A 12,508-nucleotide genomic window follows, 5' to 3' on the forward strand; every position below is an offset into this window, starting at 1 on the left:
ACCTCCGCCGCCCCCGCCTTCCTCCTCCGCGCGCTAGGGTTACCGTCGTCGCAAGCCCTAGCCCATCCCTCAGCTCCTCGGTCGCCGCTCGCCCGCCACAGCCGCCCCTCGCCGTCGCTTGCCCGCAGATGCCATCCAGACCGTAGCTCCACCCTGTTCTCCACCACCAATGGCCCGGCACCTCCTCGCCCTGGTATTGCAGCTGTTTGGCGTCGGAGCTCCGCGATCCGGCGCCGGCGACCGCCATCGTCCCGTGCATCTGCGCCCAACGAAATGGAAGCCTGCGTTTCCACGAGCCGCGTCCTCCTCCCTTTCCCTCTCTGCGCCGCGCGGCCGGCGGATGCCTTCTTCCGGCGCCGAGCAGGGGCTAGCCGACGAAGAGGGGTCGGGCTAAACCCGGCAACGGCGTCGCTCGACAGCGCCGCAGTGCTCCTCGACGCCACCGTCGGGGCGGGGACGGGGTACTCGCAGGCGCGCTACTACACCTCGCTGGGGTTCTTCGTGCTGTCCGTGCCGGGGCTCTGGTTGCTCATCAAGCGCTCCGTCAAGTCCAAGGTCTCTCCCGGCCTCTCCTCCTCCGTACTTGCTTCCTTGCTCGCCCTCTGTTTCTTAGTCCCACAGTCTGCCCTCCTTTCTATCGAACCAAATTAGTCAAATAAGTTAAATCTCGAAAGTTAATATTGTTGGAGATGCCTTCTCCAAATTGTAAAGTATATACGTGGATCAATTTTACAACGATGGATCTGATGACAAGAAAGAGAAGGCAGACGAGAAGATTTACTCTGCAACTCAGGAGGAGGAGAATGTGTCTGGAACAAGTGGGGGCAGTACTGATTACTCCCAGGAAAACAAGGGTGCCAATGGACCTTGGCAGGGGGAGGTCATAGACCCATCAGCTGCTGCAAAAGCCGATGAATTGGTCATTGATTTAAGCAGAAACAACCCTACTAGCACACCAGAACCTGTTCAGCAGGATGATACTGCTGTGCGTACTGAGGGAATCGTACTCCAGAGTGGTGATCTCGGAGTTGAGAAGCATCGTCACAATGATGATGTACATAAAGACACTGAAGCATCTCTAAATGAGAATGGAAGATGTGTGGCAGATAACCACATCGCATTAACTGATTGCACTAATAAGAAAGAGGGCTTACGTAGCCCTGTAGACGGAACCAAGGGGGTTTCAAATCCTGACATTGTATTTATAAGGAGGAAGTCGTTAACCAGAAACACATGTGAAATGAAGCATGTGAAACGTGAAGAGGAAGAGGTTCAGTTTGAGAGGAGAGCTACAAGGTCATCTACAGTTAAACAAAGAGAGGCTTCTGGAAGCTCATGCAAAAGTAGTGCAAACGCGGCTAGCATGGAAAGCAAGGGGAAAAAGGAAGATGCTGTTCATCACTATACAAGGAAAGTGAGCAATACTGCATCCTTAAAAGCTGACCACACTGAACCTGCTAAACGTGGAACCAACACAAAGGAGAACACACCAAATGGAAAGATTACTCCTGCAAATATCACAGAAAACAAGGCATCAGCAACAGAGATAAAGATCAATTCAAAGGCACAGCCGTCTATGAGAAGTGGCAGCTTCGCCAAGGCAACAACAAAAGATGCAGTTTCTCTGGTGGGTCAGAATGTCTGTAGTTCAGCTATCACTGAAAAGATTGATACTGTGTTAACAGATTCAGAAGGAGTTAGATCTGAAAACAAGACTGCCGTGCCGAAGTCACCCTTATCAGTTGGTGCTAAGATTGTTGCCAGCAAGAAGAGGATGTTGGAATCAGGTCTTGATAAAATTGCTGGAGGGTCACCAGTTGAGACAACATCCATGAAAAAGACGAGAAGTACTAATCAAACCGAGTTAGATCAATCAAAAAAGTCCTCTCGGAAGATGCTTACAGAGAAGAACTCCGGTTCAGACAAAAATGATATTTTGACAAAACGGCAGCATCACAGTCGAGCAGCTGAGTTGAGCAGATCTGTTAACCCCTCTAATAAAGATGCCTGCAAGCTTTCACATAATGGATCTGATGTTGACGGAACTGACATCAATATTACCCACAAGAGAAATTGTAGAGGGTGCAGAGAACGTGGCGTTCCTCCTGTCCTGATAAAACAAGAGTACTCTAGTGAATCTGTGGAAGTTATTGTTGTGAGAAAAGACCAGCGAAAAAGGAAACATCCATAAACAAAGGTCTGGATCTAGACCAAACTGTTCTTCTGGTTCTCCCAAAGCAAGTGATTCCAAAGGCAATAGAAAGACAGAATATGGTTCCAGAGCAAAATCTGGAAACCCAGGTGAACCAACAGGTGCTTTCGAAGAGAAGCGCAAAATAAGCGAACAGATAAAGGCCATACGTGTGGATGCTGGTTGGAAGATTGATCTGAGACCCAAGAATGGCAGAAATTATTTGGATTCTGTCTATATACCTCCAACTGGTAAAGGATCTTACTGGTCAGTCACAAAAGCATATGCAATTTATAAAAGTATATGCAATCTGAGCTAAAGGACGAAGCTGTGAGCAGGAATTTAACAAAAAAGTCTCCGGGGAGCCCTGGCAAAATACACGCTTCTATGGGTAATTCTTTACCAGAGGAGATCCTGAGCAAATTAAAAATAGTTGTTAACAAGCGAAAGACCAAAATTGAGCTTCAGAAGTTAAAAAAGAGGAACATGTTTGCTAAAGAACTCTAAAAATTCAAAGGGCAGGCCAAAGGAAAAGAAGAAAATTTCAAAGGAAAGAAAAAAGCGAGGTGGTTGTGCTCTACTCGCTCGTGGATCAAATCAGGAGGCTGGAAGCAGCAATGGTTTTGCTCCATATGAATGGAAACGCACAATTTTCTCCTGGTTGATTGATCTGGATGTTCTATCCGTCAACGCTAGACTGAAATGCATGGATGAAACTCGCTCAAAAGTTCTGCTAGAGGGTTTAATCACCAGGGATGGAATTAACTGTAGCTGCTGTAGCAAAGTTGTTGATGGGCTGGACAATGACCTTTTGCGTGGGACAAGCAGTCTGATTCTGAAAGGCAGGCTTTTTTTCCTGTTAGCACTGAGGGTGATGATCCGAATGACGACACATGTGGTATTTGTGGTGATGGAGGCAATTTGATCTGCTGTGACGGATGCCCCTCAACATTCCACATGAGTTGCCTAGAACTCGAGGTACGTATTTATATACAGAGAGCAAATGATGGTTATACTTTGCAAAAAAATGCGCTTTTCATACAGTTACTGTGTCAGGCTGTTGGCTTAATGTTGTTTTTACTGTGAGTAATAACTGTGTGACATTTCTTTCAGTTGTTTCGCAGATTTGTCAGCATTTTAGTTTATGTGTCTGATTAATTTAGCAATTCCTGGATTGGGAAGATATTGAAACGGCTAGCATATGACCTAGATTTCCCCCCTAGTATACGGTCTACAGCTAAATGTATCTGGCGCAGCATTCTCTAATGAGCATGTTTATCCAATTTACAGGAACTTCCATCTGATGATTGGCGGTGCGCAAACTGTTCCTGTAAATTTTGTCAGGATCATTTGAATCATGATGCTCCAGACAATGCTGAATTTGACTAATTACATTCTTGTTCCCAATGCGAGGAGAAATGTATGTGATCTCTGTATATTCTGTTGTAGCTCTTTGGTACTTTGAAGTCTTCAATAATTATTTTTGTCAAATTCCGGTGGTTGTCTATAATATTGTGGTAGTCAATCATGTTTTTGACTGTTTCACAATGATGATGCCTGCAGATCACCCAGCTTGCTCTCCTGAGACTGAGAACCTATCCAGTGTCTCCAGTCAGGCAGGAAATTTTTGCCCACAAAGTTGCAGACTGGTAATACTTGTTAACTTCAGTTCTTGCCTTCCCATGACTTTCTTTCTGGACATATTACGACGTAGTTTTCCATGATTACTTCCTCTGTATCAAAATATAGGACGTTTTTTGATACAAAGGGAGTATAAAAAAACATCGTATATTTTGATACGGAGGGAGTACCATGCTAGGATTGGCATTTTTTTAAGCTAAGTTAAGTATCACTAGCTTGTAACAGCTTGATGCTTGAAAATGACACTCGTTAAATATCTGCATTAAAACCTCATCAGAGACAGAGTATTATTGCTTCTATTTTTGAATTATGGTATTTAGTTTTGTGTCCAAGTAGCTGTACTTGAAAAGTGACCAATATAGTATGCGAAGTTACCAGAATCATTTACTTTGGAATTTGGATGTCCTTTTCTGAGTTTGTCTTCTAAGACTGGATATTTCAGATACGGAGGGAGTATCTGAAATAGTTATGACTTAAGTGATGTTTAAGGATTTGTGTAGTACTGTAGTCAAACTTTTAAATTTCAATAAGTATTTCGAAATGTTGTATAGAAATGTTATTATCGTTTTTTTGCCAAAGGTACTTTCATATATCATATATTCCTATAATTTTTTTTAGAAACTAATCCACCTTGGATACTGTGGAAAACAAACAAAAATAGTAATTCATATTCTGTAATGAAGGCATATGTGATCAGTTTAATGGTTACTATTTCTGTTTCACTTTGACCGAAAGTAGTTTGGAAAGTTTCCTAATGCTTAATATTTTTGTTTCTTGTATCACTTTGAAGACCAAAACCTTGCTGCTCACGTGTTCTTCTTTATTCTGACTTCCTTTTCCATCAGTCAGCATTTTCCCTCCCTGAATCCTCATCGCACCTCTGGGCTTCTTTACGGAATCTAAAATAACTTTTTATGCGATGCAGCTGTTTGAGGAAATGCAGAATCTTCTTGCGGTCAAGAAGGATCTTGAACCTGAATTCATCCATGACGATGTACCAAAACAGTTCTTGATTTGGATGGAAGGGTTGAGTGTAATTCCAAGATTGCAGTTGCTCTTTCACTGATGGATGAGTTCTTTCTTCCTATTGTTAACCAAAGAACTGGAATCAACTTGATACGTAATCTTATGTACGACTGTGGGTAGGCATCTCTTTTTCCACAAGCTCATGGTACTAAGCAAGCTCAAGGATATTTTGTAGAGCTCCCCTGTTATTGATACTAGTGGACCCGTTGTGCCAAATGACGTAGAGACCTACTGATTCCGTGTAAGCGATGAAAAGAAGTCCATATTTTAGTTGATTTCGTTACGGGCAAACACATATGGCAACACATTTAATCTCTCTTAGTTGAAGAAAATAGGGGCTTGCAGCCAACAAAATATCTCTATCCCTTCGATTTGCTCTCCATTGGCTATTGCCTTAAAGGAAATGTCTTCGATTAGCTCTTCATTGGCTATTGCTGTAGGCAAACACCTCATTTCTTCATAGCAAGCAACACCAAGTTTATCTTCTGCAGGAAAAGTGCACAACACAGTCATATTTCCACTGACCACAAAGTGAACAAATTCAAACAAACTTGACTCAGTTAGGAGCATGTTGCACATGTTATATTCATAAAAATGCTATCTTCATTTGATCACGAACTACACAACAAATCGCATAGAGCAGCTTCCAAATATAACATAGAAGTTGCAGCTGCGTACCAACTGAAAAGTGAAGGAGATTTCTCCTTTACTGTTTATTGTTGGCACAACAATTCAAAACTTCATATGTACAAAGTTGGACGTTGGTTTTACTACCGTTTTTATACTTTAACCACCATTAATGCAAACCAGTATGTGTATCTGTCTTTCAATCAAGAACAATAAAATAGCCAGTGTGCATCTATTATTTCACCCACAGAAATAAGGTCTTGCAGTTTACAACTATTTTCGATGCATCAAGATTCAAATATTAAAGTAAACTACAGGGCTAATATAACCATTCCATATACTAAGAATAGACCACGAAAGACACAGAAGCACACAAGCACAGCGAGGGAAATTGCTTACATTCAAATCATCACAACAAGCTCTTGAGATTGCTTATGGCCACCATAAGTTTTTGAAGTGGCAGATCCGCCCAACGGAAGTGGACGGTAGGTGTCGGCCCGAGAGCCAAGCAGCCTGCCTCGCTGGCTAGTGCTATTGCCGCTCTCGTCCTCCCATCGACGAAGACGACGACACTCACAGTAGTCCAGTACTTGTAGTGAAAGCAAGTGGTTTCTTTATGAAGCATACCGGCATGGTGCAGAGATTTGATTTTATGACATGAGGCATGAGCAATTGACATTTTTTCCATCGCAGATGGACAGATATATGAATGACAAACATGCTAAAATCATCTTCTCAAAGCATGCAAGCCAGTAATATAGGTAGCAAACCATCAGATGCTGGACACAGAATGTTATTTACTTAGCAGAAAAATGGTTCTGTTATACAAAAAACAGTGTCACAAAAAATCTCCCAAAAAAGCTACTTTAGCTTATTTTCACATGGCCTATTTACATTTCTAATAACTAAGACAATGTGGCACTGAGTAAGAAAATAGGAGAATAAAGCTATAACCAGATTGAACAACAAACCTCTACAACTTGCATATACACCAATGGAAGGTAATAAAAAAAATGCGGGCACTCAGCAAGCACAATTCAAAATTAGAAGTGCACCAAGTACGTGACCAATAACAGTTATAATGGGCCAGTGGCGAGAAATTGCCAACACAACAGAACAGTCGAGATAGGCACATATCTCAATCACATAGGAAATCAAGAGAAAATATTAAGCAAAGGCAATGTAGAAACAAATAAGCATGCTCCAAGCAAAGTTGAGTGACGCTGGCCCTGGAAGTGAAGAAAAAATGATTTTCCTGGAGAAGATATCTTGATTCAGTCAAGATTTATAAAAATAATTATATAACATCTGTAACTAACATGCATTGTTACAACAGTACACATCTACAATGACCAAAAGGGTTTATTTCTGTATGGAAGCAATCAGTAGGGTGAGTTTAGTGAACCAACAGAATGCAACTCACTCATAATTATTTAAAAAAAGAATAACAAAATGCGACCCTCCTTTGGTTAGTGTGTACACACTACACAGAGCTATGAATTAGAAAACTGAAGATTATTAAGTAAAACAAGAACTCGTCATAACTGTTCTTTCCAAATCCCCTCCCAAGCACATGTTCTCCATAGTTCATTGAATGTAGATAGAATTCATTATTAGTTTCTACTATCACTTATAACAAATATAATATGGCACACACTGAACAATTTTACCATCAACTTTTTTATTGTGTTCATTTGTGTTTGCTACGATCAAATTTGATCTTAATCTTCTACATTGAAGATTAAAGATGCCAAAGGCTGATACCATGCTAGTCTTAAAGAAAAGACGATTCAGTCATAAACGCAACATAGGTTACAGGGGCATCTCGAGAAATGATTTGAGGAAAATTCTGTTTCTGGAGAGATGTAATTTTCTTTTTAGTTGTGTTCTTATAATATCTTATTGGAATATAGGGGTATCCATGCACTTGCTCAAGGGTACAAAACATGTGCTGAATGGTCCAAGGAGAGTCTTGTAGAAGCTTTCAAAAGTATGAATGTTTAAGAAAAGCCGCCAATTGAAAATGGAGATCCAGTTCACAAGGTTTTATACTTATAAATTGATTTACATGTTGATTCTTCCAATTGTTGAGAGTATCATACTCTAAAATAGAGAGAACATATAGGCACGCACAAGGATTCAAATCATGTTTGGTACAAATGTCTTAGGATGCTTATCCCCCAGTTACCATTATAGTCGGTAAATATAATCGTAGTGGTCAAGTTTTCAATTGTTCTCTTTGCAAGTCCAAACTTCCAGCAACACATAACAGCAAAAAGAGCTTCCGAGAGTTAAAAACAGACTGGAATAAAGGTAGTATGTGTATTTTGTGAGAGTTAAAGGTAGAATCTTATGTTAGATTTACCGAGAAGTAATCTCACACACATGCCTACTATTTTGTTAGCCAAGCAAAACATATTCCAATAAACAAAGAACAATAAAGAAGCCCTTGGCTAGACCAACTGATCATCGCGTAAAGAAAATGTAAAGGAAGATACCTGAAGAACATGGCTTGAACTGAACAATGAGCAAATCTTGAGTAGGAGAACAAAGAAGCTGCAACCTTCTAGATCTGACAACATGCAAAATGAAAGCAGAGGAACTTGTTAGAGCATAAGCATGTCAGCAGATAGTTTACAGACAAGGAAAAGATTAGTCCATTTGCCCAAGGTTAAAGCCCAAAACGAATGAGAAAAGCAGCCAAGATTAATGGAACATCTAAAATATAGGCACCAAGCCAGACATGAGTAGCCACCTGATTCAGCCTCCAAAGTGACCCGATATGAGCCTCCAATAAAATTGGAAGAAAAGCAGTGGTGTAAACATATAAACATAAGAGAAACAAAACATTATAACTTATTATGGCATGGGAACTATTTATAGAATCTGGTCACGCCCAAGATGCGACCCTATCCTAAAGGAACTCGAAGGTCCCACCAAGGATAGAAGCGCATCTTGAAGACGCTTTTGCAAGGTGGATATCATTACATCAACATTACATAATAGATGGGGATACATACAAAAGGCATACAATGCCACACGAATACAACATCATCTTACATAAGAGCACCATCCGACTACGGATGAAACACAAACAGAAACTCAAACGACATCCACCCTGCTAGCCCAGGCTGCCGACCTGGAACCTATCCCCTGATCGAAGAAGAAGCAGAAGAAGAATTCAACACAAGCAAGCTTTGCTCTCGCGCCATGATCATCGCATAACCTGCACCTGCAACTGTTGTTGTAGTAATCTGTGAGCCACGAGGACTCAGCAATCCCATTACCATGGGTATCAAGACTAGCAAAGCTTAATGGGTAAGGAAGGGGTAAAGTGGTGAGGTTGCAGCAGCGACTAAGCATGATATGGTGGCTAACATACGCAAATAAGAGCGAGAAGAGAAGCAAAAGGAGCGGTCGTGAAGCTAGCAATGATCAAGAGGTGATCCTGAACTCCTACTTACGTCAAACATAACACAGAAACCGTGTTCACTTCCCAGACTCCGCCGAAAAGAGACCATCACGGCTACACACGCGGTTGATGCGTTTTAATTCGGATCTGGTATCAAGTTATCTACAACCGGACATTAACAAATTCCCATCTGCCACATAACCGCGGGCACGGCTCTCGAAAGTTTATACCCTACAGGGGTGACCCAACTTAGCCCATGATGTGCTCTCGCGATCAACGAAGGATATTCCTTCTCCCAGGAAGACCCGATCAGTCTCGGAATCCCGGTTTACAAGACATTTCAACAATGGTAAAACAAGACCAGCAAAGCCGCCCGATGTGCCGACAATCCCGATAGGAGCCGCACATATCTCATTCTCAGGGAAACACCGGATAGGTCAGCCTACCAGTAAAACCAGCCCTCGAGTTGCCCCGAGGTGGCCCCACAGTCTGCCCGGTTCGGACCAGCACTTAGAGAAGCACTGGCCTGGGGGGGCTAAAATAAAGATGACCCTCGGGTTGGCCGACCCAAGGGAAAGGTATAGGTGGTGGTGAGGCAAATGGTAAAACCAAGGTTGGGCCTTGCTGGAGGAGTTTTATTCAAAGCGAACTATCAAGGGGGTCCCATATTATGCATAGAATAACTTGTAGCAGCAGGTTTACATATCATCATGATATAGCAGATTCAGCCTAGCAAAACAGCAACAGCAAGTACCCTACTTCACTAGCTCGATGCACTCACTACAAGACTCACAAAAATACATGGATTGCACCACAGTAAAGATGGCATGATGTAGTACAAAACACATGTAGAGCTCATGCTCATAGGATGCACACACAAAATGCAATAAAAAAGATAAATCAGCAAATTATAACAGTTTCAGCAGGTTAACATCATATAGCGCTCTTGCAAAGATGATTAGGGCATCAAGATAGACTCAAATGAACATGGCACAATGGAATGAAATCAAGAGCACATCATGGTAAACATTTTGATATATTACACGCACAAAACGGAGCAGTATGCAACAAGTTATGATGCGATGAACATGGACACATAATATGAGGATTTTGGGACTTAGAAGAAAACGAGGTGGGAAAGTCAACCTCGTTTTGAATCTGGATCGGGCGCACGGAAATCGAGGCAGGGCTGGGCTCGCCGGAGTTGTGGCCGGGGAAGTTGCCGACGAGGTCGAGGGAGCTCGGGAGGCGCGGGGGAGGCGGCCCCGGCCCAGATCTGGCCGGATCCGGCCGGCGGCGCGCTGGGATGGCAGCGGAGGGGCGCGAGGTGCGACGGCGCCGGAGTGAGGCGGTGGGGCGGCGTCGGCTAGGTGCGGTGGTGGTTCCGATGAGGCGGCAGGGCAGGACGGTGCGGAGGAGCTGCGGCGGGCCGGCAGGCGGTGCGGCCGGAGCCGGTGGAGGCGACGCAGGCGGCGGGGAGCGAGGCGCGGGGTCGGCGAGGAGGCTGCGCGCCGGCGAGGTGGCGGAGCACACCGGCGAGGCAGCGGCGGAGGCGCCTACGGGGTCCGGTGACCGGAGACGTGCGCGGGCGGCGGCGTGGGCGCGCGGGCTGCGCGGGCCAGCTGCGGGCCGGGCGGGCCGGACGGCGGAGGCGGCGGGGAGTGCCACATGGCGCTCCCATGTTGGCTGGGCGCGGCGACGGGATTCGTCCGGCGGCGGCCGGACGTGTCCGGTGGCGACAGGATGATTTTTTTAGGGTTTGCCCGAGAATTTCGGAGGGGGAGGTGTATTTATAGGTAGAGGGAGCTAGGAGGCTCCAAATGGAGTGCAGTTTTCGGCCACGCGATTGTGATCGAACGGTCGAGAGGATGGAGTGGGTTTGGATGGGTTATGGGCTGATATTAAGGGGTGTTGGGCTGCAACAAAAGAGGCTTTTACGGTTCCTCGGTTAACCGTTGGGGTATCAAACGGACTCCAAATGGCACGAAACTTGATAGGCGGTCTACCGGTGGTGTACCAAGGCCGCTTGGCAAACCTTGGTCCATTCCGAAAATGTTTAACACCCGCTCACAAAAAGAGACAAGAAGGGGACGCCGGATGACATAGGAGTGTCGGATTGCAAAACGGACAACGGGGAAAAGGCTCGGATGCCTGAGACGAACATGTATGAAAATGCGATGCACATGATGACATGATATAAAATGCAGATGATGACATGGCAAAGTGTGATACGCAAGCAAATGACATGGCAACGCCGACGAATAACTGGCAGACACCTGGCGCATCGGATCCGGGGCGTTACAAATCTTTATCATGCGAATCAAACATCTCTGGATACAACTATTGTTGGGGAACATAATAATTTCAAAAAAATTCCTACACACACACAAGATCATGGTGATGCATAGCAACGAGAGGGGAGAGTGTTGCCCACGTACCCTCGTAGACCAAAAGCGGAAGCGTTAGCACAACATGGTTGATGTAGTCGTACGTCTTCATGGCCCGACCAATCAAGCACCGAAAGCACGACAGCTCCAAGTTCTTGCACACGTTCAGCTCGATGACGTCCCTCGAACTCCGATCCAGCCGAGTGTCGAGGGAGAGTTTCGTCAGCACGATGGTGTGGTGTCGATGATGATATTCTACCGATGCAGGGCTTCGTCTAAGCACCGCTACAATATTATCGAGGATGACTATGATGGAGGGGGGCACCGCACACGGCTAAGAGATCAATGATCAATTGTTGTGTCTATGGGGTGCGGTTGCAGTAGTGGCACCACACCAACAGCAGCGGGTTGCAATGAGCAATCGGCTGCGGTGCGCGTGCCGGCGGGGGTGTGATGAGACCCACAGGCGATGGTACGGGTGGCGACTTGGCGCATATCTGGTTGTTGCCTGCTGAAGAGCAGGTGGACGAGCAGCCAGCGGACATGGTTGCTGCGGCCAGAGCTTCTGATGCTAGGCAGAGTAAGTAGAGAAGAGGAGAAGTGAACGTTGGATATGTCAGTTTCATTACTTGCAGAGTAGCATAGCAGCACATATAATCATAGTCTAGGTTTGGATTCGAACCAGCTACAGGAGCACGTCTTTCCTTTTTCTAAAACTCGGCAACGTCTCTTTACTGGTACACTAGCTTGTTCTGTACGCCTTCCCAAGTCTTTGATTTTCTTTCCCTTTTTTTTGCGAGGAAGGAAGGAGGACAAAATTGAGAGTTCCTGGGACTCGAACCCAAGACCTCTCGGTTGAAAACCAAGGGTGCTAGTCACTTATGTGGCGAACGTTTCCTGTGAGGAGAACGGCAGACGAACGCATTTACCTTGCAGTTTTCTTCCTATATATAAAAAAGTATGCTACTTGGTGTCCGCTTAGTCAACAAACGATTGTGCCAACCTTGACTGTTGGATTGACATTCAACGTTTGTCACATTTCTTCAGTCTCTTCTTCCACAAGCCGCCAAAGCCAAACCAGCACCAGCGGGACCGCCTGCTTCCGTCTCCCACGGCTGGCTGTGATCTTCCCCGGCTCCTGTTCGTTCCCGTCCGAGGCCTCACCATCGTCCTCCGCCTTGGTTCGCTCGCCGCGGCGCCGCCCTCCGGTGTTGTCAACATGGT

The 12,508-nt window shown here is 44.9% G+C and overlaps 1 pseudogene; it reads left to right on the plus strand.

The window, feature by feature from the left end:
- Positions 1–273: 273 nt before the first annotated feature.
- On the plus strand, positions 274–5,190 carry LOC123039155 (uncharacterized; annotated as a pseudogene).
- Positions 5,191–12,508: the final 7,318 nt, after the last annotated feature.

This window comes from Triticum aestivum, chromosome 2B, assembly GCF_018294505.1.
Source record: "Triticum aestivum cultivar Chinese Spring chromosome 2B, IWGSC CS RefSeq v2.1, whole genome shotgun sequence".
Lineage (NCBI taxonomy): Eukaryota > Viridiplantae > Streptophyta > Magnoliopsida > Poales > Poaceae > Triticum > Triticum aestivum.